Here is a 22,466-nt window from a genome sequence, read left to right as displayed (position 1 = left end):
CGTTCCTCTCATTCCTTGTCTGTTCATCATCTCACCTCCTTGCTTCAGCTCTGTGCCTGGCATGTAGAAAGCACTAGATAAATATTATTCAATGACAGGTAAATAGAAAAATTGAACTCCTTTGAGGATAACAACAAATACATATTTCTCTTTGGATTGTTTCTTTAAGTTAAATATTTTAGTTCAGTTCAATTTATAGCATTTCCCTTTCCCACATTATTCAAATTATTTCTACAAACTTTTTGAAAGCCTACTATGCAGGTCATTGTACAATAGCGTTTCTTTCTTTTCTTTTTCTATATAGCATTTCTTAAAATCTAATGTTTATGTGCTAAAGACTACGAGATACAGGTTTTCTTTGCCTTTTATTCTCTACCACTCTTTCATTAATTTTCTATTTAGCTAATGGTTTCTGTCCCATTTAAACAGACTATTAGCACTTTGAAGACTATCTGATATCTTTTGAGATGCTTTATACTAGCAATAAGTGTTTCTCTCCGAAAAAGCTAGAATTTCTTTCCCAATAGTATGGTATCAGGTAGTGTTAAAGTGATTTCCATACATTTGTGTTTCTACTTGATGGGCTTCTTTGGGGAAGTGCAGGATAAAGTAAATAGCAGCCTAATACTTAACCCACATCCTTAACCAATCAATAAGTTGTATTTGGTTTCTGTTTTGTTTTGTTTTTTTCCTAACTGAATGACCTAAGCATTTAACTCACATCCTGATCGAAACTGTTAAGTAATAGAATGGACCTCTGTCTTTCTATATTTATCTCTGGATCTTTGTATTTAATTCAAAGACCTCCTCTGGATTCTGAAAGCAGACTGTGACACTGAAAATGTGGCATAAATATTGTAGCCTTGATCATTCCTAGGTGAACTAAAACACCTCTTTTGTATATTTATTCAAAAGTTCAGGTTAGAATCTTAGCCTGTACATAACAATGTACTTAAACATTGCTGCTTAATACAATTCCTTCCGTATCTTATTATGAAAATTTGTCTCTCAGAGAAGAAAATGTTACCATAAAATAGACAGTTAAACTCTTAAACTTGCCAAAATACTGCAGTCTAAAACAATTTTCTAACAGTACAAGATACTGCTTCTTTTCAGAAGAGTTATTACAAATGTACCCTCTGACATCAAAACAGTATGAATAATTACTTATCCTATATCTGTTGGCATAGAGTTACGTGGATGTGGTAAAAATATGTCCAGGAACAGTCTTCACTCTAGCCATAAACCTGTAAATTTTCCCTGCAAGGATGAAAACTGTCCACAGCAATTAACTGTAACATTCCAAGTCTAACATACCCAAACAACATACTGCAGGTGGTCAGAGAACGGGAAAATCACAAAGAGCACCCCACTCCTGCCGAGGGAACAAGTGCCCTCAATGCAGCAATGGACCAAACTCAAAACTGCCCCAGAAAATACACAACGTAGAGTTACAAATATGCCCCAAGGAGGGATAAGAATTTATAATAAGGTTTAAAATCACTTGCAGAGTGGCTATACTTATTTTTAAAAAACAAAAATAACAAATGTTGATGAGGATACGGAAAAATTGGAACGCTCATACCATTACTGGTGGGAATGTAAAATGGTGACACTTTTTAGCAGCTCCTCAATAAATTAGACATAGAATTACCATATGACCACAATTTCACTCTTAGGTATATACCCAAAGGAATAAAAAACAAGGACTCAAACAGATACATGAATGTTCGTAGCAGCACTATTCACATCAAAAAGTCACAAAAATGCTAATGTCAATCAACAGACAAATGGATAAACAAAATGTAGTATATACATACAATGGAATACTATTTAGCCTTATAAACATAATGAAGTACTGATACATGCTAAAACACTGATGAACCTAGAAAATATGCTAAGTAGAAGAAGCCAGTCACAGAAGGCCACATGGTTTATGATTCCATTTATATGAAATATCCAGTGTATGCAAATTTACAGAAACAGAAAACACATTAGTGGTATCTAAGGGCTGTGAGGAGGGGAGAATGGGAGTGACTGCTTAATGTGTCCTGCTGCTTTTTGGGGTGATGAAAATTTCTGGAGCAAGATAGTGGTGATAGTTGCGTGACATTGTGAATAGCCTAAGCGCCACTGAATTGTACATTTAAAAATAGTTAAATGGTGATTTTCATAGTATGTGAATTCTACCACAATAAAAAAAAATCATTTGGCAACCAAATAATTCTTAAAGATGTAATGCAATTCTGAGATATTCTAGAGTAAAAATACTTTTGATTAAAGTGTGCTTATCAATACAAGCATATATAACTTGCTTAAATGATCAAATGTTAGTTTTAATGTAATTGTTCCATTTCTAAATAAACTTACCATTACAGCAAAATTCCAAAGAATCTTGAAAATAGATGATGTTTGGTGGATATTTGTTGTAATACATTAGAAACTAACAATGCTATAAGGGCCACAAAGGACAAACCCCACAGCTAATATCATACTCAATGGTGAAAAACTGAAAGCTTTTCCTCTAAGATGAGGAACAAGACAAGGATGTCCATTCTTGACTCTTTTATTCAATACAGTACTAGAAGTCTCAACTGTAGCAATCAGACAAGAAAAGAAATAAAAGGCAAATCTGGAAGCATCACAATTCTAGACTTCAAGTTCTATTACAAAGCTGTAGTGATCAAAACAGTATGGTACTGGCACAAAAACAGATATATAGATCAATAGAACAGAATAGAAAATCCAGAAATGAACCCACACCTATATGGTCAATTAATCTTCCACAAAGCAGGAAAGAATATCCAATGGGAAAAGACTGTTTCTTCAACAAATGGTGTTGGGAAAACTGGACAGCAACAAGCAAAAGAAGAAAACTAGACCACTTTCTTACACCATACACCAAAACAAATTCAAAACAGATGAAAGACCTAAATATGACACTTGAAACCATAAAAATCCTAGAAGAGAGTAAAGGCAGTAATGTCTCGAACATCAGCCACAGCAATATTTTTCTAGATATGTCTCCTGAGGCGAGGGAAACAAAAGCAAAAAGAAACTATTGGGATTTAGTCAAAATAAAAAGTTTCTGCAAAGCAAAGGAAATAATAAAACTAAAAGGTAATCTACAGAATGGGAGAAGATATTTGCAAGTGACATATCTGATAAAAGGTTAGTATCCAAAATATATAAAGAACGTACACAACTCAACACCCAAAAAATGAATAATCCAATTTAAAAATGGGCAGAAGACATGAACAGACATTTTTTTCCAAAGAAGACATATAGATGGCCAACAGACATATGAAAAGATATTCAACATCATTCATCATCAGGGAAATGTAAATGAAAACTATACTGAGATATCATCTCACACCTGTCAGAATGGCTAAAATCAACAATACAAGAAACAACAGGTGCTGGCAAGGATGTGGAAAAAGGGGAACCCTCTTGCACTGTTGATAGGAATCCAAACTGGTGCAGCCACTCTGGAAAACACTAGGGAAGTTTCTCAAAAAATTAAAAATAGAACTACCCTATGATCCAGCAATTGCACTATGAGGTATTTACCCAAAGAATACAAAAATACTAATTCAAAGAGATACATGTACCTGATGTTTATAGCAACATTATCTACAATAGCCAAATTATGGAAACAGCCCAAATGTTCAGCGACTGATGAATGGATAAAGAAGAAGTGGGATACACACACACACACACACACATATGTATATATATAAACACACACACATATGTACATACATATACATATATAATGGACTATTACCCAGCTATAAAAAAGAATTAGATTTTGCCATTTGCAGTGACATGGATGGAGCTAGAAATTATTACGCTAAGCAAAATACGTCAATCAGAGAAAGACAAATAACATACGATTTCACTCATATGTGTAATTTAAGAAAAAAAAAAACAAAGGGAAAAATCTTCTTTGAGAGGGAGGCAAACCAAGAAACAGACTTTTTTTTAAAGTTTATTTATTTATAATCTCAACAACCAATGTGGGTTTCAAACTCATGACCCCAAGATCAAGAATCACATGCTGTACCAACTGAGCCAACCAGGTACCCCAAGAAATAGGCTCTTAACTATAGAAAACAAGTTGATGGTTACCAGAGGGGAGGTGCATGGGGGATGGGTGAAATAGGTGATGGGGATTAAGCAGTGCACTTGTGATGAGCACTGAGTGTTGTATGAAAGTATTTAATCACTATATTGTATACCTGAAACTAATATTACACTGTATGTTAACTAACTGGAATTTAAGTAAAAACTTAAAGAAATGAAAGGCATCCAAAATAATAAAGAAGAAGTAAAACTGTCATTATTTGCAGATGATATGATACTAAATATAAAAAACTCTAGACTCGAGCAAAAAACTATTAGAACTAATAAATGAATTCAATAAAATTATGGGATACAAAACTAATATGCAGAAGTCTGTTGCACTTCTATACACTAATAGTGAGCTGGCAGAAAGAGAAATTAAGAAAACAATCCCATTTACAATTATACTCAAAAGAACAAAATATCTAGGAATGCATTTAATTAAGGAGGTGAAAGATCTGTACTGTGAAAACTGTAAGACACTGATGAAGGAAACTGAAGATGACACAAAGAAATGGAAAGATATGTATGCTCATGAATTGGAAGAATTAATAATATCAGAAGGTCCATACTATCCAAAGAAATCTACAGATTCAATGTAATCCCTATCAAAATACAAGTAGTATTTTTCACAGAACTAGAACAAATAATCCTAAAATTTGCATGAACCACAAATAACCTCAAATAGCCAAAGCAATCTTCAGAGAGAAAAACAAAACTATAGGTGTTACATTCCTGGATATCAAGCTATACCACAAAGCTACAGTAATCAAAACAGTATGGTACTGTCACAAAAACAGACACATAGGTAATGAAATAGGATAGAAAGCTTAGAAATAAACCCATAATTATATGGTCAATTAACCTAAGACAAAGAAGGCAAGAATATACAATGGGGAAAAGACAGTCTCTTCAATAAATGATGCTGGGAAAACTGGACTGCTACATGCAAAAGAACAAAACTGGACTGCTTTCTTACACCATATACAAAAATAAACTCAAAATGGATCAAAGACCTAAATATGAGACCTGAAACCATAAAAATCCTTGACGACAACACAAGCAGTAATTTCTTCTGACATCAGCCATAGCAACATTTTTCTAGATATGTCTCCTAAGGCAAGGGAAACAAAAGCAAAAATAAACTATTGGACTACATCAAAATAAAAAGTTTTTGCATAGTATAGGAAACCATCAATAATACAAAAAGGCAACCCACTGAATGGGAGAAGATATTTGCAAATGATATATTCAATAAGAGGTAATATCCAAAATATATAAAGAACCTATACAACCCAATACCAAAAAAAACCCAAACAATCCAATCCAAAAATGGATAGAGGACCTAAATAGACATTTTTCCAAAGAAGTCATACAGATGGCCAACAACACATGAAAATATGTTCAACATCACTAATCATCAGGGAAATGCAAGCCACAACCACAGTGAGATACTACCTCACACCAGTCAGAATTGCTAGTATCAAAAAGACAAGAAATAAAAAGTGTTGTTGAGGATGTGGAGGAAAGGGAATTCTTCCACACTGGTGGTGGAATTGGCACCAGCACAACCAAATTGGCACAACCACTGTGTAAAACAGTACGAAAATTCCTGAAAAAATTAAAAATAAAAATACCATATGATCCGATAAATCTATTGCTGGGTATTTTCTCAAAGAGAATGAAAACACTAATTCAAAAAGGTATATGTACCCCTATGTTTATTGCACCATTACTTACAATAGCCAAGATATGGAAGCAACCGAATTATCTATCAATGGATGAATGGATAAAGAAGATGTGGTATATCTGTGTGACAGAACAGTATTCAGCCATTAAAAAAAAAGAATAAAATCTGCCATTTGCAATGACATGGATGGACCTAGAAGGTATCAGGCTAAGTGAAATAAGTCAGACGGAGAAAGACAAATACCATATGATTTCACTTATATGTGGAAACTGAAAAGCAAAACAAATGAACAAATGAAACCAAAACAGATTCTTAAATATAGAGAACAAATTGGTGGTTGCCAGAGGGGTGTGGGTGAGGAGGTGGGTGAAATAGGTGAAGGAGATTAAGAGGCTCATAACTGAAACAAACTTCTAGTTATAAAATAAATAAGTCACAGGGATGAAAAGTACAACCTATAGAATGGCTAAAATTAACAAGTCAGGAAATGACAGATATTTGAGAGGATGTAGAGGAAGGGGAACCTTCTTACACTGTTGGTGGGAATGCAAGCTGGTGCAGCCACCCTGGAAAACAGTATGGAGGTTCCTCAAAAAGTTGAAAATAGAGCTACCCTACGACCCAACAATTGCACTGTTAGGTATCTACCTCAAAGATACAAATGTAGTGATCTGAAAGGGCACCTGCACCCCAATGTTTATAGCAGCAATGTCTACAATAGCCAAACTATGGAAAAAGTCCCGATGTCCATCAACAGATGAATAGATAAAGAAGATATGGTATATATATACAATGGAATACTACTCAGCCATCAAAAAATGAAATCTTGCCATTTACAACGACATGGATGGAACTAGAGGGTATTATGCTAAACGAAATAAGTCAATCAGAGAAAGACAATTATCATATGATCTCACTCATATATGGAATTTAAAAAACAAAACAGAGGATCATAGGGGAAGAGAGGGAAAAATAAAACAAGATGAAATCAAAGAGGGAGACAAACCATAAGAGACTCTTAATCATAGGAAACAAACTGAGGGTTGCTGGAGGATAGGGGTATGGGGGGAATGGGGTAACTGGGTGATGGACATTAAGGAGGGCAGGTGATGTAATAAGCACTGGGTATTATATAAGACTGATGAATCACTGAACTCTACCTCTGAAACTAATAATACGTTATATGTTAATTAATTGAATTCAAATAAAAATAATCAAAACAAAAATACATTAACAAAAAAAAAGAAAAAGAAAAGTACAATCTAAGGAATATACTCAATAATATTGTAATAATTTTGTATGGTGACAGATGTTATCTATACCTATCCTAGTAAGCAATGAGTAATGTACAGAATTGTCAAATCACTATGTTGCACATCTGAAACTGATATAACATTGTATATTAAGTATACTTCAGCTAAAAAACAAAGAAAAGTAGTAATACTGCAGAGTTAAATAACCTAAAACCCAAATTCATAATTTTGGTAATGTAAGATACTTACACATATCTACAGTTAAACGCCTTAGAAGACCACAAACTCTCCGAAGTCTGAGAAAAACTAATGGTTTATTTTGAAAACCAATAAACTTATAGCATCCCAGAGAACAACTGGCCTATATCATTATTCAGCATAATATATAAACCTGAAGATTCATGTATAAATATGAAGATTCACCAACAAAATTTATTATGAGTGCCTATTATGTGTTAGGCACTTTTCTAGGCATTGGAAATTCAAAAGTTATTGAAACAAAGTCCTTTCCCTGAAGGATCTTAGGAATAAAATGGAAACCATGCATGTTTTACATACTATGATTTTACATATGCCAATAATGCCACCCAGAACAGTAGAGGGATAAATAGGCAACCAGAGTCAATTGTAAGTACACATACATAACTTTTTGCTATTATCTTCCTAAGTGATATTTTAAACAAAGCACCAATAAATCAGAATCATCACGTTATCATCCAAACAACTACTAAGAAACATTATGCAGGATATGTGAGTTGGTAATCGCATTCTCCTAAACTTCTAAGCTCTGTTTTATTCATGTTTTGTCTCCTCAATCAATCAGAAGAGTGGATAAATACCTCATTTAGGGCTGTTATCACTAGGAAAGAAAAGTATGATACACAGAATCCTGTACTAGGCACTATGAATAACTCAGAGTTCATGGAAGATAACCCCAATTTGTGTAATTTGCCATCTGACTGGGTAAGCAAAATGCCCATTAGAACTACTGAAGAGTAATTATAGAGTAACATAAGATCTAAACACATATGAGTCAATATAGTATAAACCAAGCTTCCATGGGCTGTGAGAATATGAAATACGAACTATGCACAGAGCACTTACTTGGTAGCCACTGCCCTTCTCATACTGCATAGACTATGGTTTACTTGTTCCTCTGAAGTCAAGAAACAATCCTAATCCTCCACACTATCTTGCTCCATGATGCCACACTCCTTACACTATACTCTAAGAGTTGTTGCCCTAAAGTAATGGCTCTTATCCAGAAGTGCTTCTCAAAATTACCCCAAGGGCTTTTTCAAAATATACATACTGAGAGCCACACCCCACATATATCAATGAGAAACTATAGAGGTGGGGCCTGGGCACATATATCTTAAAAATTCCCCCAAGTAATTTTATACACTCATGTGGTTAAGAAGCTCTGTCTTCAGATATGATTCTGGAAGAAAATATCAATTACATAATTCAAGAACATTTCACACACTGAGGAACATGAATTTACAGATTGAAAGGGCTCAACAAATGCCTGGCCTAACTAATGATAACAGATCCACATGAAGGCACATTATTATGAAACTTCAGAATACTAAGAAAATGACGGAAAAGATTCCTTTTTTTTTTAAGTCATATATAAAGAATGTGGAATAAGAATGGCTTTAGACATCTTAACAACATTACTGGAAACTAGAAGATAAAGGGACGATGGCTTCAAAATCAGAAGAAAATTTCTCTGACTGAGAAACTTACCCCTAGCCAAATTATTAGTCAAATATGAAGGTAATATAAAAAGCCTCTTCAGACATGCAAGGGCTCAAAAATTGGCTTTACACACCTTTCTTTTGGAGATTGTGTTCCATTAAAATGAAAGAGTAACAAGATTATTTTGAGAAAAAATAAGACAGGAGCTCCTTTCTTAACAAAGGATCTGAGGCAGAAGAGAAAAAAGGGAATCCCCAGTTTCAAGATAAAGGGTGCCACCAGACTACAACTGTGTACCAGGCCAGGAGCAACCAGTCAAAATCAAGAGGTCAAAAACCAAGTCAGAAAACTCCAGAAAAGACTGTCCCAAGAAATTAAGCCAACTGAATACCTGATGTTTCTGAGTATACTGAAGAGCAATACTGAAAATCTGCAGAGTCTGAGGTTGAATTATATAAACTGAATGTAGGCAAACTTTCCTGTAAAGTTAGTAAATATTTTAGGCTTTTCAAGCCATAGAGTCTCTGTTACACTACTTTACTTTGCTGTTGTGGGGTGAAGCAGACATAAACAATATGTAAACAAATAGGCAAGGCTATGTTTCAAATAAAATTTATTTACAAAAACAGGTGGCAGGCTATATTTGGCCCATGAGCTACAGTTTGCTGACTCCTAATATAAGCATAGAAAAAACTCAACAGGGGTGCCTGGCTAGATCAGTCAGTGTAGCGTGAGACTCTTAATCTTGGGGTTGTGAGTTCGAGCCCCCCACTGAGTACAGAGATTACTTTAAAAAAAAACCTTTAGGGGTGCCTGGGTGGCTCAATCACTTAAGTATCAGACTCTTGATTTTGGCTCAGGTCATGATCTCAGGATTGTGAGATCAAGCCCCACATTCAGCTCCTCATTGGGTGTGGAGCCTGTTTAAGATTCTCTCTCTCTCTCCCCCTCTGCCCCACCACCACCGTCCTGCTCATGCACATGTGCTCTCTCTTTAAAAAATAAAATAAAAAAAGAAAAAAACTTTAAATCTTTAAAAAAGAAAAGAAAAAACTCAAATTTATAAACATGAAAATTATTAATTCCCAGGAAAATAAAAGTTGTACAGAGAAGTAAATGTCTTCATGGCTCAGAGAAATGGGAATAAAATTTACATAACCATAATCATGTAACTATTAGATTTCGATGCTACTAAAATAACTATAAATATTAGAAGGATGAAGGAAAAGGAACTATGCAAATATGTGATATGTGCAAGGGACAAAAGTGGAAGAAAGTTAACCCTCATCTTTCATACTGGGAAATAATATCTAAAGTGAAAATATCAAGAAGGAGCCAAAACGACTAATTTCTCAGCCCCAACTGAGGCCAAACTTGGCAGAGAAAATGTAATGGAAGAGTGGGAATGAAGTGAGGAAACACTAATGTGCCAAGCCATTGTTGTCCGGGAGATTTTTTTTTTTTTTAACTTGGACACAATTTTCCTTTAGTCTTTTTTTTAAAGTAGGCTAGTCTTTTCTCTATGCAAAGCTTCAAATACTGTTAATTTAAAAAACTTATTTACTATGCCCATTAACATTCTTCAAGTAAACTCTGAACATTATTCAAATTCAAGAAACAGATGTAGTAAAAAGTTAGTCAGTGTACATATAAAATACATATACAAACATCAGAATATGTTACATTCTCGCTTATGTGTAAAAAGATTACCAGCATTTCTCTTAGGTGAAATTCACCATACCTGGTAAAATATATTAAAATTGCCACCTAAGTGATGTGTATATATTAATATAAAAGGGGGTAGCGGGGTGCCTGGGTGGCTCAGTTGGTTAAGCGTCTGCCTTCGGTTCAGGTCATGATCCCAGGGTCCTAAGATCGAGCCCCAAGTCAGGCTCTTTGCTCAGTGGAGAGCCTGCTTCTCCTTCTCCCTCTGCCTGCTGCTCCTCTTTGCTTGTGCTGTCTCTCTGTCAAATAAATAAATAAAATCTTAAAAAAAAAAAAACAAAAGGAGGTAGCTAAGGCAAGCTGCTTCCATTCAAAGCTGTTGGCAAAATAGTCAAACCCTTTTTTTTAAATCATCAAATATCCTCCTAAAAATTAAATGCCCAAGACCAAATCCAATTATATAGTGGACATTGAATATTTAAGGACTTTTTTTTTTGCTCAGGAGGTTCTTAAAGCTGTTACTCAGAATGTCTATGGCACTGCCCACATGGGAAACTCGAAGAAGGAATGGACTGCCACCAGAAAAAGCTCTAAGACTTCTCTCACATCAACACAATGAGACAAAAAATCTGATCCTTCAAAAAGAATTCATCTGCTAAGGAGGACACAGACACTGATACCAAGATCACTAGAAAGAGAACTGTGTTATTGCACACACACTGCCAGTTCTGGTGGAATATTACAGATAGAGGCAAAACATCCTGTAGAAACCAGCTGATGAAGGTTCAGTGCTTAAGACTAGACTTTGAGCAAATGCACAAGACTGGAATCAGTAATAAAGAACTCAGAATCTAGAAAAGATCTCCCTAAGCCATGTAGAGCAACAGGAACAGAATCCTAACCTAAACTCTTCTCTAAGCCACACAAGTTGTGTTCTCACTGGCTTGTTAGGGATGTCAGAACCCCTGGAAAGCCTTTACAATCATCTTTTGACAATCTAGGTTCAGTTGGTCCAACAACTATTTTTGATAACTTAAAACCTCAAGTTAAGGAATCCTTTCAAGCATTGTAATATTGAAGTATGTGATAAAAGAGCACCTTGAAATATTAACCTTTATGGCTTTTTAAGTTTTCTGCACTTCTTGGACCCTATCCTTACAGAGAATTATATCAAGAGTGCAGAGATCAGGGTATAAACTTCATGTCCTAATAATGAACTGGAAAGAGAATAGTGAAAGAAAAACGATCTTCTTTCCTCTCCCAGGATAATCAATCAATCTCAATCTCAATCTCTCCCCCCGCCCCCAGGATCCCTTGGGCTGGGGTTGAGAGGAAAATAGTGGTAGGTAGGGGTGATTTTTTGAGTAAATAAGAAAAACGGACTTGAAGGAACAACATGATAACTAATACCAGGGAACCGAATGGAGGCTGAGCCAATCCTCATCAATCACCAATACCATTCAAATGCAAACCCTGGCTCCTAAGCCAAGCTGAGGAGCTACAGAGTGAGAGTCTGCCATTGACAAAGGCTTATACATCCTCCTTGAAGCATCTAATGGACGCATACCTACTCAAGCCCAAAGCATGCTGAATTCCATGTGAACTGCCTCTATGAGGACATCCCAATAAACTCCTCAGTCCATGACACCCAGGGGAACAGATCATGAAAGGGGAGCCCTCAGCACCATGTGAACTAGAATGGGAATAGACAGTAGTAAACTCTACCCCAATCACAGACATTTGGTCTGAGTGGCTCCTATTTGACTACAGAGCTACCCAAGCAGACACTTTAAGGAATCCATTCTTTTTTTTTTTTTTAAGATTTTATTTATTTATTTGAGAGACAGAGACAGAGAGACAGAATGAGCAGTGGGGAGGGGCAGAAGGAGGGAGAGAGAGAGAGAGAAGCAGACTCCCTGTTGAGCAGGAAGCCTGATGTGGGGCTCAATCCCAGGACCTGGAGATCATGACCTGAGCCAAAGGCAGACACTTAACTGACTGAGCCACCCAGGCACCCCTAAGGAATCCAGTCTTAATAAGATTTATTTTTGTCTATATATTTTTAAAAGCTCATGTCATGTGTGGGAAGATATGCATTCTCCAAGCTTCCACTTCCTGATGTGAAATATATCAAGGGGTATACAAGTTTCCCTAAGAAACATGTTCTGAAATTGGAAGACTTGGTTGGTTAGTCTCTCATTTGAATGAAGGGTTCATTAACAACAGAGTCCCCACTGGAACTCCATGAATGTCCAGATGAGACATTTACAAACTCTAGACAGTGATCCAAGCATTAGAAACAATAACAATAAAAAGATACCCTTTTTGTTTGGATACCTGGCACCTCTATGCTATTTTCATAAGAAAATGCCTTTTATAAGGGAGTCAATACCATCACATTTATAACCATAGGTTAAAAGTTCTACTCAGGCCCTGCATCTCTGTTCAATCTTCACCTATTATTTATAACCAGTACTACATTGTCAGCTTAAAGCTATGACATGCTTGTTAAGCTCCACCTCCTCCTCAAATTTAATAAGTACACAGAAATCTGAGGTTAACACTCCTACACATATTTATTTAGGAATTTTCTGAAAGAGGAAAAATGATGTAGTAGCCTTTTAAAAACAGAACAGGCAATGATCTGATAATAAATCTGTTGAATCAGCATACGAGAGAGAGCTGAGACTTTCTCTAACAGTAAGTAAGAGATGCCACCTAACAAGACACCTGCTTATTCTTTAATGTTTATGATAGGACTACATGTCCATGTGGCATTAGGTAAGAAAGAGGGTTCCCAGGGATGGACTGAAGTTAAAAAGGCCAACCACAGACACAAAGTGCAAAGTGAAATATTGTGGCTCAGGGGAAAATACAGTGGGAGTGTAAATATGTGGGTTACAGACACTAGCTAAAGGCAGACAGGGTGATTTGTGTCTCAGGCAGCTTCTAATAAATTTCTGGGTACCTTTTGGGGCGCCTGGGTGGCGCAGTTGTTAAGCGTCTGCCTTCGGCTCAGGGCGTGATCCCGGAGTTCTGGGATCGAGCCCCACGTCAGGCTCTTCCGCTGGAAGCCTGCTTCTTCCTCTCCCACTCCCCCTGCGTGTGTTCCCTCTCTCACTGGCTGTCTCTCTCTCTCTGTCAAATAAATAAATAAAATCTTTAAAAAAAAAAAAAGTTAAAAAAAAAATTTCTGGGTACCTTTTACAACCTTACCAAACTAGCTGTTCCAAACACAACAGCTGTGTTGTCTGATTTAAACAGACTAAGTTATTAAGTCTTAACAAAATGAGGAGTTGCTGCTATAATAACAAGCATGGAACACAGTCAAATGTTGGTAAGGGCTTAACGCAAGTGCTGGAACACAGGGTAAGGATTCAGAAGGAAGCTGAACAGATATCATTGTGAAAAATAGATGATATTTTCATCAACGCATTTAAGGTCAGAAAAAGAATGACAGACATTAGGGCTTAAAAGAATCTTGGAGGATTACCTAGCACAAGACTCTCTTTTTTAACATATGAAGAAAATGAGACCGAGAAGAGTTGTTACTTGTCCAATGTCACAAGAGTTTTCATTTCCTGTTTAGACTTTCAACCATATTATTGTGGTCTCCTCTACTTAAGTTTCTCGAGGACAGGGACTTTAGACTTTTAGACCATCCTTGCATTCCACAATCCTTGTTTAATTAGGGATTTCTTGGTTATAAACTCTGGCCCCTTAGGCTTCCTTCATTTAAGTCAATCCTTTCCTTCTAGTTCCCATACACATGCAAAACAAGCAAATACTAATACAACATGTCTCTCCTCATGACTTTATGGAGGAAATAAATAGATAGCCATTTCTACCAGCAAATTATTTTGTTGTTCCAAAGATAAAGGAAGATTCATAAGCATCACCCCTTGGGGAGGCTAAAATTCATCCCTAGAGAAAGATGAAGGGCTAACATGATGTACACGCTACAAAACAAATCTGCCAAATGACGTCTGCTGGTGGGAGAAAAAGCCCACACCATATGTTAGTAAATATTTACACTGAATTCCAGGTGGGTGATTCACAAATATCAAGTGAGGAATTAATTTGAGAAAGTCATATGGGTAATTTCATCTCATTTTTGGTGATAAAAATTCCCTTCATTCATTCAGCAAATATTTACTGAGCACCTACTCTGTACCCAGCACTAATTTAGACATTGAAGATCAACTGGTAGAAAAGCCAAAGTCTCTGCTCTTAGTCACTCAAACACAAAGTCACAGTCCTTCTGACAATTTCTTTTCCAGCCCCTCTTTATCCAGCATCCTGTGTCCTTTCTGGTGTCTCTTTTCTCTCTTTTTCCCCTTTACATTTGCTTCTGGAACTAGCACATTAGCCCAAGATTCCATTGTCTCTCCCTAAACCAGGGAATTTTCAAACTCCCAATCTTCTTTCAACCCAAAATGTACACCATGACCAGATAATAGTTTTAAAAATCCTGATTTATTCTGGTTAGTTCAATTTTCAAAAGCTTCAGATGGCTCCACACCCAATGTTCATAGCAGCATTGTCCACAATAGCTAAATCGTGGAAGGAGCCTAGATGCCCTTCAACAGATGACTGGACTAAGAAGATGTGGTTCATATATACAATGGAATATTACTCAGCTATCAAAAAGAACGATTTCTCAACATTTGCTGCAACATGGACGGGACTGGAGGAGATAATGCTAAGTGAAATAAGTCAAGCAGAGAAAGACAATTATCATATGGTTTCACTCATTTATGGAACATAAGAAGTAGGAAGATCGGTAGAAGAAAGGGAAGAAGAAAGGGGGGGGTAATCAGAAGGGGGAATGAACCATGAGAGACTATGGACCCTGGGAAACAAACTGAGGGCTTCAGGGCGGGGGGAATGGGATAGGCTGGTGATGGGTATTAAGGAGGGCACATATTGCATGGTGCACTGGGTGTTATACACAAGTAATGAATCATGGAACTTTACGTCAAAAACTAGGGATGTACAGTATGGTGACTAACATAATATAATTTAAAAATATTATTATTAAAAAAACAAAAAAAATTCATCAATAGGAATACTATTCAGAAACAATTTTAAACTGTATTGATGTTTTGTTTTGTTTTACCATATATTCTACAAGTTTACCCAAAGAAAGAAAGGATTTGTAAGACGAGCAATTCTTTCATTTATAGGGGTTAAGTTCCTGGAAAAATTATTTTATAACAATGTAAAGTAAATAGACTTTAATTTTCCCATAGAAAAATGTTATTATAAATATTATCATTCTTGACTAAGAAGCTAATGCCCAACATTTCTACTGTAGGTCAAGACAGTGGAAAAAGTGTTGTTAAGTCAAAATAATATCAGTAGGATTTTCTTTTCTGTAGAAATAGCTATACTTCTAACTACACATCCACCAAGCACGCTTTTGTGCAACCCACAATCACCATCTATTATCAACCATAAGTCATCTCCCTGTACACTGTAAAATATAAATATTTCTAAAGTGTATGTAAGCAATCAAGGCAATACAATCATAAGTATGCCTTTAATATGATATGTTATCAAAACTCATTATATAATTTTCTTTGTTTACTTGATAACTTCCACTTTATTTTTACTACAGTAATGCAGAAGGTGAGAGACACCTTCACTAAATACATAGAATTTAGAAGGCTTACTTGGGTCAATTCCGACAGCATCTTTGAGAAAGAGAGACCTAGGGCTACTTGCAACTTTTTTCAGAGATACTGATACAGACATATCAAATGGTTGGTACCTTTTTTTTCTTTCAAGAAAAAAATCTTATAGGCGCGCCTGGGTGGCACAGCTGTTGGGCGTCTGCCTTCGGCTCAGGGCGTGATCCCGGCGTTACGGGATCGAGCCCCACATCAGGCTCTTCCGCTATGAGCCTACTTCTTCCTCTCCCACTCCCCCTGCTTGTGTTCCCTCTCTCACTGGCTGTCTCTCTCTGTCGAATAAATAAATAAAATCTTAAAAAAAAAATCTTATAGTAAACTTAAAAGCTTAAGCACTAGAGATTAAAGGTCTTCCTGTGTTTGAAAACTTTCTTGAATGGCAATATTATTAGCACAATCACCCTATAATAACTAAGAGTGAGCCTTTCAATAAATTTTTATCTTTTAATCTTTAACCACTTCTTATTTCATAGTGTTAAAAAGACCTAAAGTGTGGTAGGCAAAGCTAAGCCCAAGGAACTCAGCATTAAGTTTGATTGGGACCAAGTGAAGCAAGTCTCTCTACCTCAGTCACGACTGAGCTGTTGGCTAATAGTTATGGAAGGCAGCCAGTCTTCAAGATATAATCAGTCATTTATATGAATTTTTATAGATAGATTATGTCACCAGGTTAGTGGCTAATTTTTTTTGACAAACATATGAAACCGTTAAATACAAATGTTTTTGCTCCAGGGTGTATCAAAAGCCTTTAAAATGTGTATATCTATTGATCACTAATAGACTCAGCAATTTTAACTTCTAGTAATTTTTTCCTAAGGAAATTAGCATTAAGTATGCAAAGATATATTTATAAGAATATTCATCATGATTTTGCTTATAACAATGAAAAAGGAAATAAGTGTCCATTAATAAAGAAATAATAATTAAATAAAGATGCAACCAGGCAATGCAAAACTGTCTTAGACTGGATTCTTGCACGAAAGAAGAGGCCAAGGACTTGCACTCAGGTATTTTGAGAGGTGAACACAGGGAATAGTAGTGCCGGACCAAGAGGAATGGCACAAGGAAGAAGGGAAAATCCAATTAAAGGTGTATTATTAAACCAGAAACTGTGGGAAACTGGAGTTTGATCTGACTGGAAACCTCAAAGGAGCCACACAGAATGTGCCGTTCAGAATTGTCAGCCTACACAACTGAGTTGGGGAACATTTGACCACTGGGTCTCATCTCCCACTGGTAAAGGTTTTCCCGTAAGTATTTACATCTTCATACTGCCAAGTCTACCCATGCTCAAGTGCTAAACAGGCCCCCAAAGGTTTCCCACAATGGAGTGTGAGAAGCCCCAGGCAGAAACAGAAATATATGGTGCAGCTAAAGCAAGTACATGTAAGGTAACACTTGTGCAATGGCTGGAGTAAAACTGGGGCTGAGAGGATGTGAGGTACGTTACAGGTGTCTAAACACAAACATGTGCCAGAAAAGTGATGATATGGTTCTATTATCTATTGACACGAAAGGTATCTGTTATTGATAAGGGAATAACAGAGTTATTCTAGCAAGTTACAAAATGCTATACATAGTATGATCCCATTTATTTTAGTTAGCTAGCTTTAGCTTCTACTAAGAGTCCCTCAAGGTAGCTTTTAAAGGGAAGGGGTGTTTTTAGTGGAAGAATCAATTAAACAATAAGGGAAATAGGGATCTCAGAGGAACCATAGTACAGATAGCTGTCAGCCCTTAGGAGAATGGGAAGCCACTGAATTTGGATACAACCTGGATACTGAGTGAGTACTCTCTCCACTTCACTTGCTCTCTCACTCATGACCTAGTTCTGCTCTCTCTGTCTTAACTGGCTCCCACACCCTATTCTTTGTACATTTGAATCTCTGCTTCCTCATCTAAGACATGGTTTCTCCTTCTTCACAGATATGTCCCTTTATGTTCCTCTACAATTGTACTGGTTGTTTATAGTTGGTATCCACTCTGATTGGTAGATGAGTATGCCATATCATCTGTTAAATATTTTCAATATCAACTGTGCATACACACATGCACACAAACACATGTACATACACAGGTGCACACACACATATGTATTATGCAATTTTGGAGGCAGGGGAAGAGACATGGAAAGAAACAGAGAAGAAATCATCAGAGAGAAAATAACTGAACCAGAGCCAGTGGAGGAAACTATAACTGTCATTGCACACACAAATATACAGTTTATATATACAGTAGCAATATACACACAGAGGAATTTCTTTCAGCCCAATGCCAGAAATAACTCTTTCTCCTTTCAGTCTATACATAGAATGTGGTTAGTAAAAGGAAGGGAGAATTTGAAGAAATTTTTCTCTCCATCTCCAAAGAATGTGTGTTTCCCTGGAGAAAGGTAGGGAGAAAATAGCTCATTAGTGTATCTTTCTACAATATACCAAAGCTCTTAGGTACTCATATGCTTATAACAAAATACATGAGAACTAGGAAACATAAAACTGTCATAGCAGCATCAACTTTAAGAATTAAATGGTGTCCCAGGGGTGCCTACTGGCTCAGTGAGTTGAGCATCCAACTCTTGACTTTGGCTCAGGTCATGATCTCAGGGTCGTGAGATCAAGTCCGTGCCCAGCTCTGTGTTCAGCTGAGAGTTGGCATGGGATTCTCTCTCTCCCTCTGCTCCTTCCCACCCTCTCCTCAAAATAAATAAATAAAATCTTAAAAAAAAAAAAATTAGATGGTGTCCTAGGTTTCCCATAATAAATCTTAAGAAGACCTTTCTTATTCATCTTTGCATGTTCTAGCACACAGTAAACATTCTATATTAGTAAATATTCTATTGAAATTTCAAGTACTTTAATTGAATATTACTTACAGCTGATACCTATTGTTTTAGCTCCTGTATTCATCATAAATCTCCTTAAAGGAACTGCCTATCCAGCTTCAGGCCATATGGCTTGAATGGCTTGTCCCCACTCTTCAATCAGGTATGAGCCATGACTGGATTGTTAATCAGTAGTTTCAATCCTTCTTCCAACCATGAGGGTAGATTCTGTCTAAGAATGAGGACTACATGTAGAACAGAGAGAAGAGGAGGTCAGACCCAGCCCTGGAGATGTTTCTAGAGCACCTATGTCAAGCAACAGTTAAGCCAGTCTCCCCACTGGACTTGCCAGTTATAAAAGTCATTAAATTCCCCTTTTGATTCAATCCATTTAGATTGAGCTTTCTTTACTTTTAACCAAAAGAAACTTAATTGATACACTGCTTCTAACATACAGATGCTGATTTGTTTCTATGATTTCTTCCAAGAATATATATATAGAACAGATCCAGTGAGAAATAAGCCTTGCCAATAGAGTATTCTGTAAGGGGGCTTTTACCTGTTCTGAACACCCCGGACCCCTAAATCTTGAGCTTAGTTAATTAAATTGGATCTTTACAGTATAGATATTTATTTATATAAAAAAGTTACATAATCTTAATTTCAGAACTTCATAAAGATAAACTTATTAACAATAATAGCCAATCTTCTGGAAGGAGAACTATAAATAAAAATAAGAACTATTAAAAATTTAACTAAATTCAGCTACCAAAACAGTCTCTTGTTGTCCAGATTTCCCTTTTCTTTTCATCGTCCAGGCCAATCCTCTGCCTTTTTTATATTAGGTGTGGGGTAGCACGTTACTTCTCAGTATTCATATCCATCACAGTTACTTGTAGTCTCTATCTATAGTGCCACCAAATTCACTTTAAAATACCAAGTCCTTATTAATAACACTCCCAAAGAGGTCTCACCAGGCCTTCCTAGTACTTCAGACAATTTTTAGCTCTATGGTTCTTCCCAATTTAAAAACAAAATGAATTTCACAAACAGAATTGAAATGTCAAATTTTACTACCATCTGGATTTAAAAACTGCAAGAAAAACTAGGTTTGGGTTGTTTTATTTTTGTAGCCAAAGTGAATGTATTACAGTACATTTGTTTTCAGACCATTTACCTCTCTATCCTGCATTTCACTCCAGGGGATTAAGGTATTCAAATGAAAAAGAGGAGACCATGCAGAAAATTCTAAGAGAGAGCCTATAAAAGTTAGTAGTTTCATTCGATATAATGGAAGAAAAATCTTCCAGCTCCTCTTCATCATCATCATGAGAATAAACCCGATCTGCTCACTGCACTGAATTTAGAACCGTGAATGTGAGTTAACAACTTGGCTCTGCTCCTCTGGGGGCTTACAATCTGATATATGTACACACATAAAGGATATACGGGCAACTTAACAAAGGCTTTATAGTCCATCCATTTAAAGCACAATGCAGCTCCAATGCTTCCAGGGTAGGAGAAAGAATGGCAGCAGCTAAGATACATAAAGATACATCTGACGATGGAGATGCACAATGAGGGGGGTGAGTTTAAGTCTCCCCTAGCAAAGGGCAGCAAAGATGTTACCTCAAGGAAGAGCCCAGGACACATACAAAAGATAACTGAGTAACTCCTCACACTGGAAAAGTCCCTACAGAGTGCATCAGTTGATTGTCTCAAGAACTCCAATGAGAAGCAGGTCAAGAACTACCTACCAAATTTTAGAAACATGGAAACTAAAACCCTAAGAGATTATGACTTGGTTTAGGCAACAAGTAAGGAGCAAGGCCAGGACCTACACCATAAAATGATACATTGACTTTTGGCCAATAGTCCTTGAATGGAAACCTGACTCCAACTGACTTGGTTTTTCCTCCACTACAGCACTCCTCATATGCTCATTCATTCAGTCCCAACAAATGATCCTGCTATGCTCCAGGCACTGTGCTAGATGCTGGAAATACAGCAGTGAACAAGACAGACAACATCCCTACCCCTACTGAGCTCACATCTAGCAGGGAATATAGATTTTTTTTACTTGCAACTTTTTATTGAGGTAAAATATACAAAATATAAAATTTACCATTTTAACCATTTTTAGGCGTATAGTTCAGTTCCCCTAATGTTTAATTATATTCATATTGTTGTGCACCCATTACCACCATTCATTTCCAGAATTTTTTCATCTTTCCAAACTTAAACTCTGCACCATTAAGTAATAACTCCCCATTCCTTCTCCCACCAGGGCCTGGAAACCACCATTCTATTTTCTATCTCTGCTAATTTGACTACTCTAGGTACTTCATTTAAATAGAATCATACAATATTTGTCCTCTTGCGTATGGCTTATTTCACTTATTTCACCTAGTCTTCAAGGTTTATCCATATTGTACCATGTGTCAAAATTTCCTTACTTTTTACAGCTGAATAATATTTCATTGTATGTATATATCACATTTTGTGTATCCATTTATCCGTCAATGGACATACGGGTTGTTTCTACCTTTTGGCTACTGCGAATAATGCCACTATGAACAGTGGTATAACAATATATGTTTGAGTTGCTGCTTTCAATTCTTTTGAGTATATACCCAGAAGTGGAATTGTTGGATTAGATGGTAAGTCCATTTTTAAGTTTTTGAGAAATGACTATATTGTTTTTCACAGAAGCTGCACAATTTTACATTCCCAACGGTATTGTACTAGAGTTCCAGTTTCTCTACATCCTCACCAACACTTCTTATTTTCTGGTTTTGTTTTAATGAGAGTCATCCTAGCAGGTATGAAGTAGTAACTCATGATGGTTTTGATTTGCATTTCCGTAATGCTTAGTGATTTTGAGCACTTTTTTCTTTTTCTTTTTCTTGAAGATTTTTATTTATTTGAGAGAGACAGAGATAGCGAGAGAGAGCATGAGCTGGGAGGAGAGAGAGAAGCAGGCTCTCTACTGAGCAGGGAGCCCAATGTGAGGCTCGATCCCAGGACCTGGGACCATGACCTGAGCTGAAGGCAAACGCTTAACCAACTGAGCCACCCAGGTGCCCCTACTGAGCATTTTTTCATATGCTTATTGGCCACCTATATATCTTCTTTGGAGAAAACTCTATTCAAGTTCTTTGTCCACTTTCAAATTGTGTTGTTTCTTTTGTTGTTATTGAGTTGTAGGAGTTCCTCATATATTCTGGATATTAATCCCTTATCAGATTTATGATTTGCAAATATTTTCTCCCATTCCATGAGTTGTCTTTTTACTCTGTTCATAGTGCTCTTTGACGTGAACACAGAATTAAATAATTATAAGTGTTGGGGATACTGTTAAAGTAAAGATATGGGGATAAATAATAAGAAACCTCACCTAGACTGAGAAGTTGAAGGTCTTCCTTCCTCATTCACTCACTCAATATTCACAGATCCCTAGATCCGTGGGGATACAACAGTGAACAAAATAGACAAATTCTAGGCACCTGGGTAGCTCA

The 22,466-nt window shown here is 36.5% G+C and overlaps 1 protein-coding gene across 2 annotated transcripts in view; it reads right to left on the bottom strand.

Annotated features, from left to right (window-relative positions):
- JADE1 (jade family PHD finger 1) overlaps positions 1-22,466 on the bottom strand; it is a 506,990-nt gene that overhangs the window by 432,831 nt on the left and 51,693 nt on the right. The window contains exon 5 of one of the 2 annotated variants that reach the window (XM_057310064.1): positions 19,000-19,193. The exons of the other annotated variant lie outside the window; for it this stretch is intronic. The gene's annotated coding sequence lies outside the window, so the exon portion shown is untranslated. The remainder of the gene's footprint in view (positions 1-18,999; positions 19,194-22,466) is intronic. 2 annotated transcript variants of the gene reach the window in all.

This window comes from Ursus arctos, unplaced genomic scaffold, assembly GCF_023065955.2.
Source record: "Ursus arctos isolate Adak ecotype North America unplaced genomic scaffold, UrsArc2.0 scaffold_11, whole genome shotgun sequence".
NCBI lineage: Eukaryota > Metazoa > Chordata > Mammalia > Carnivora > Ursidae > Ursus > Ursus arctos.
This window is presented reverse-complemented; position numbering and strand designations above follow the sequence as displayed.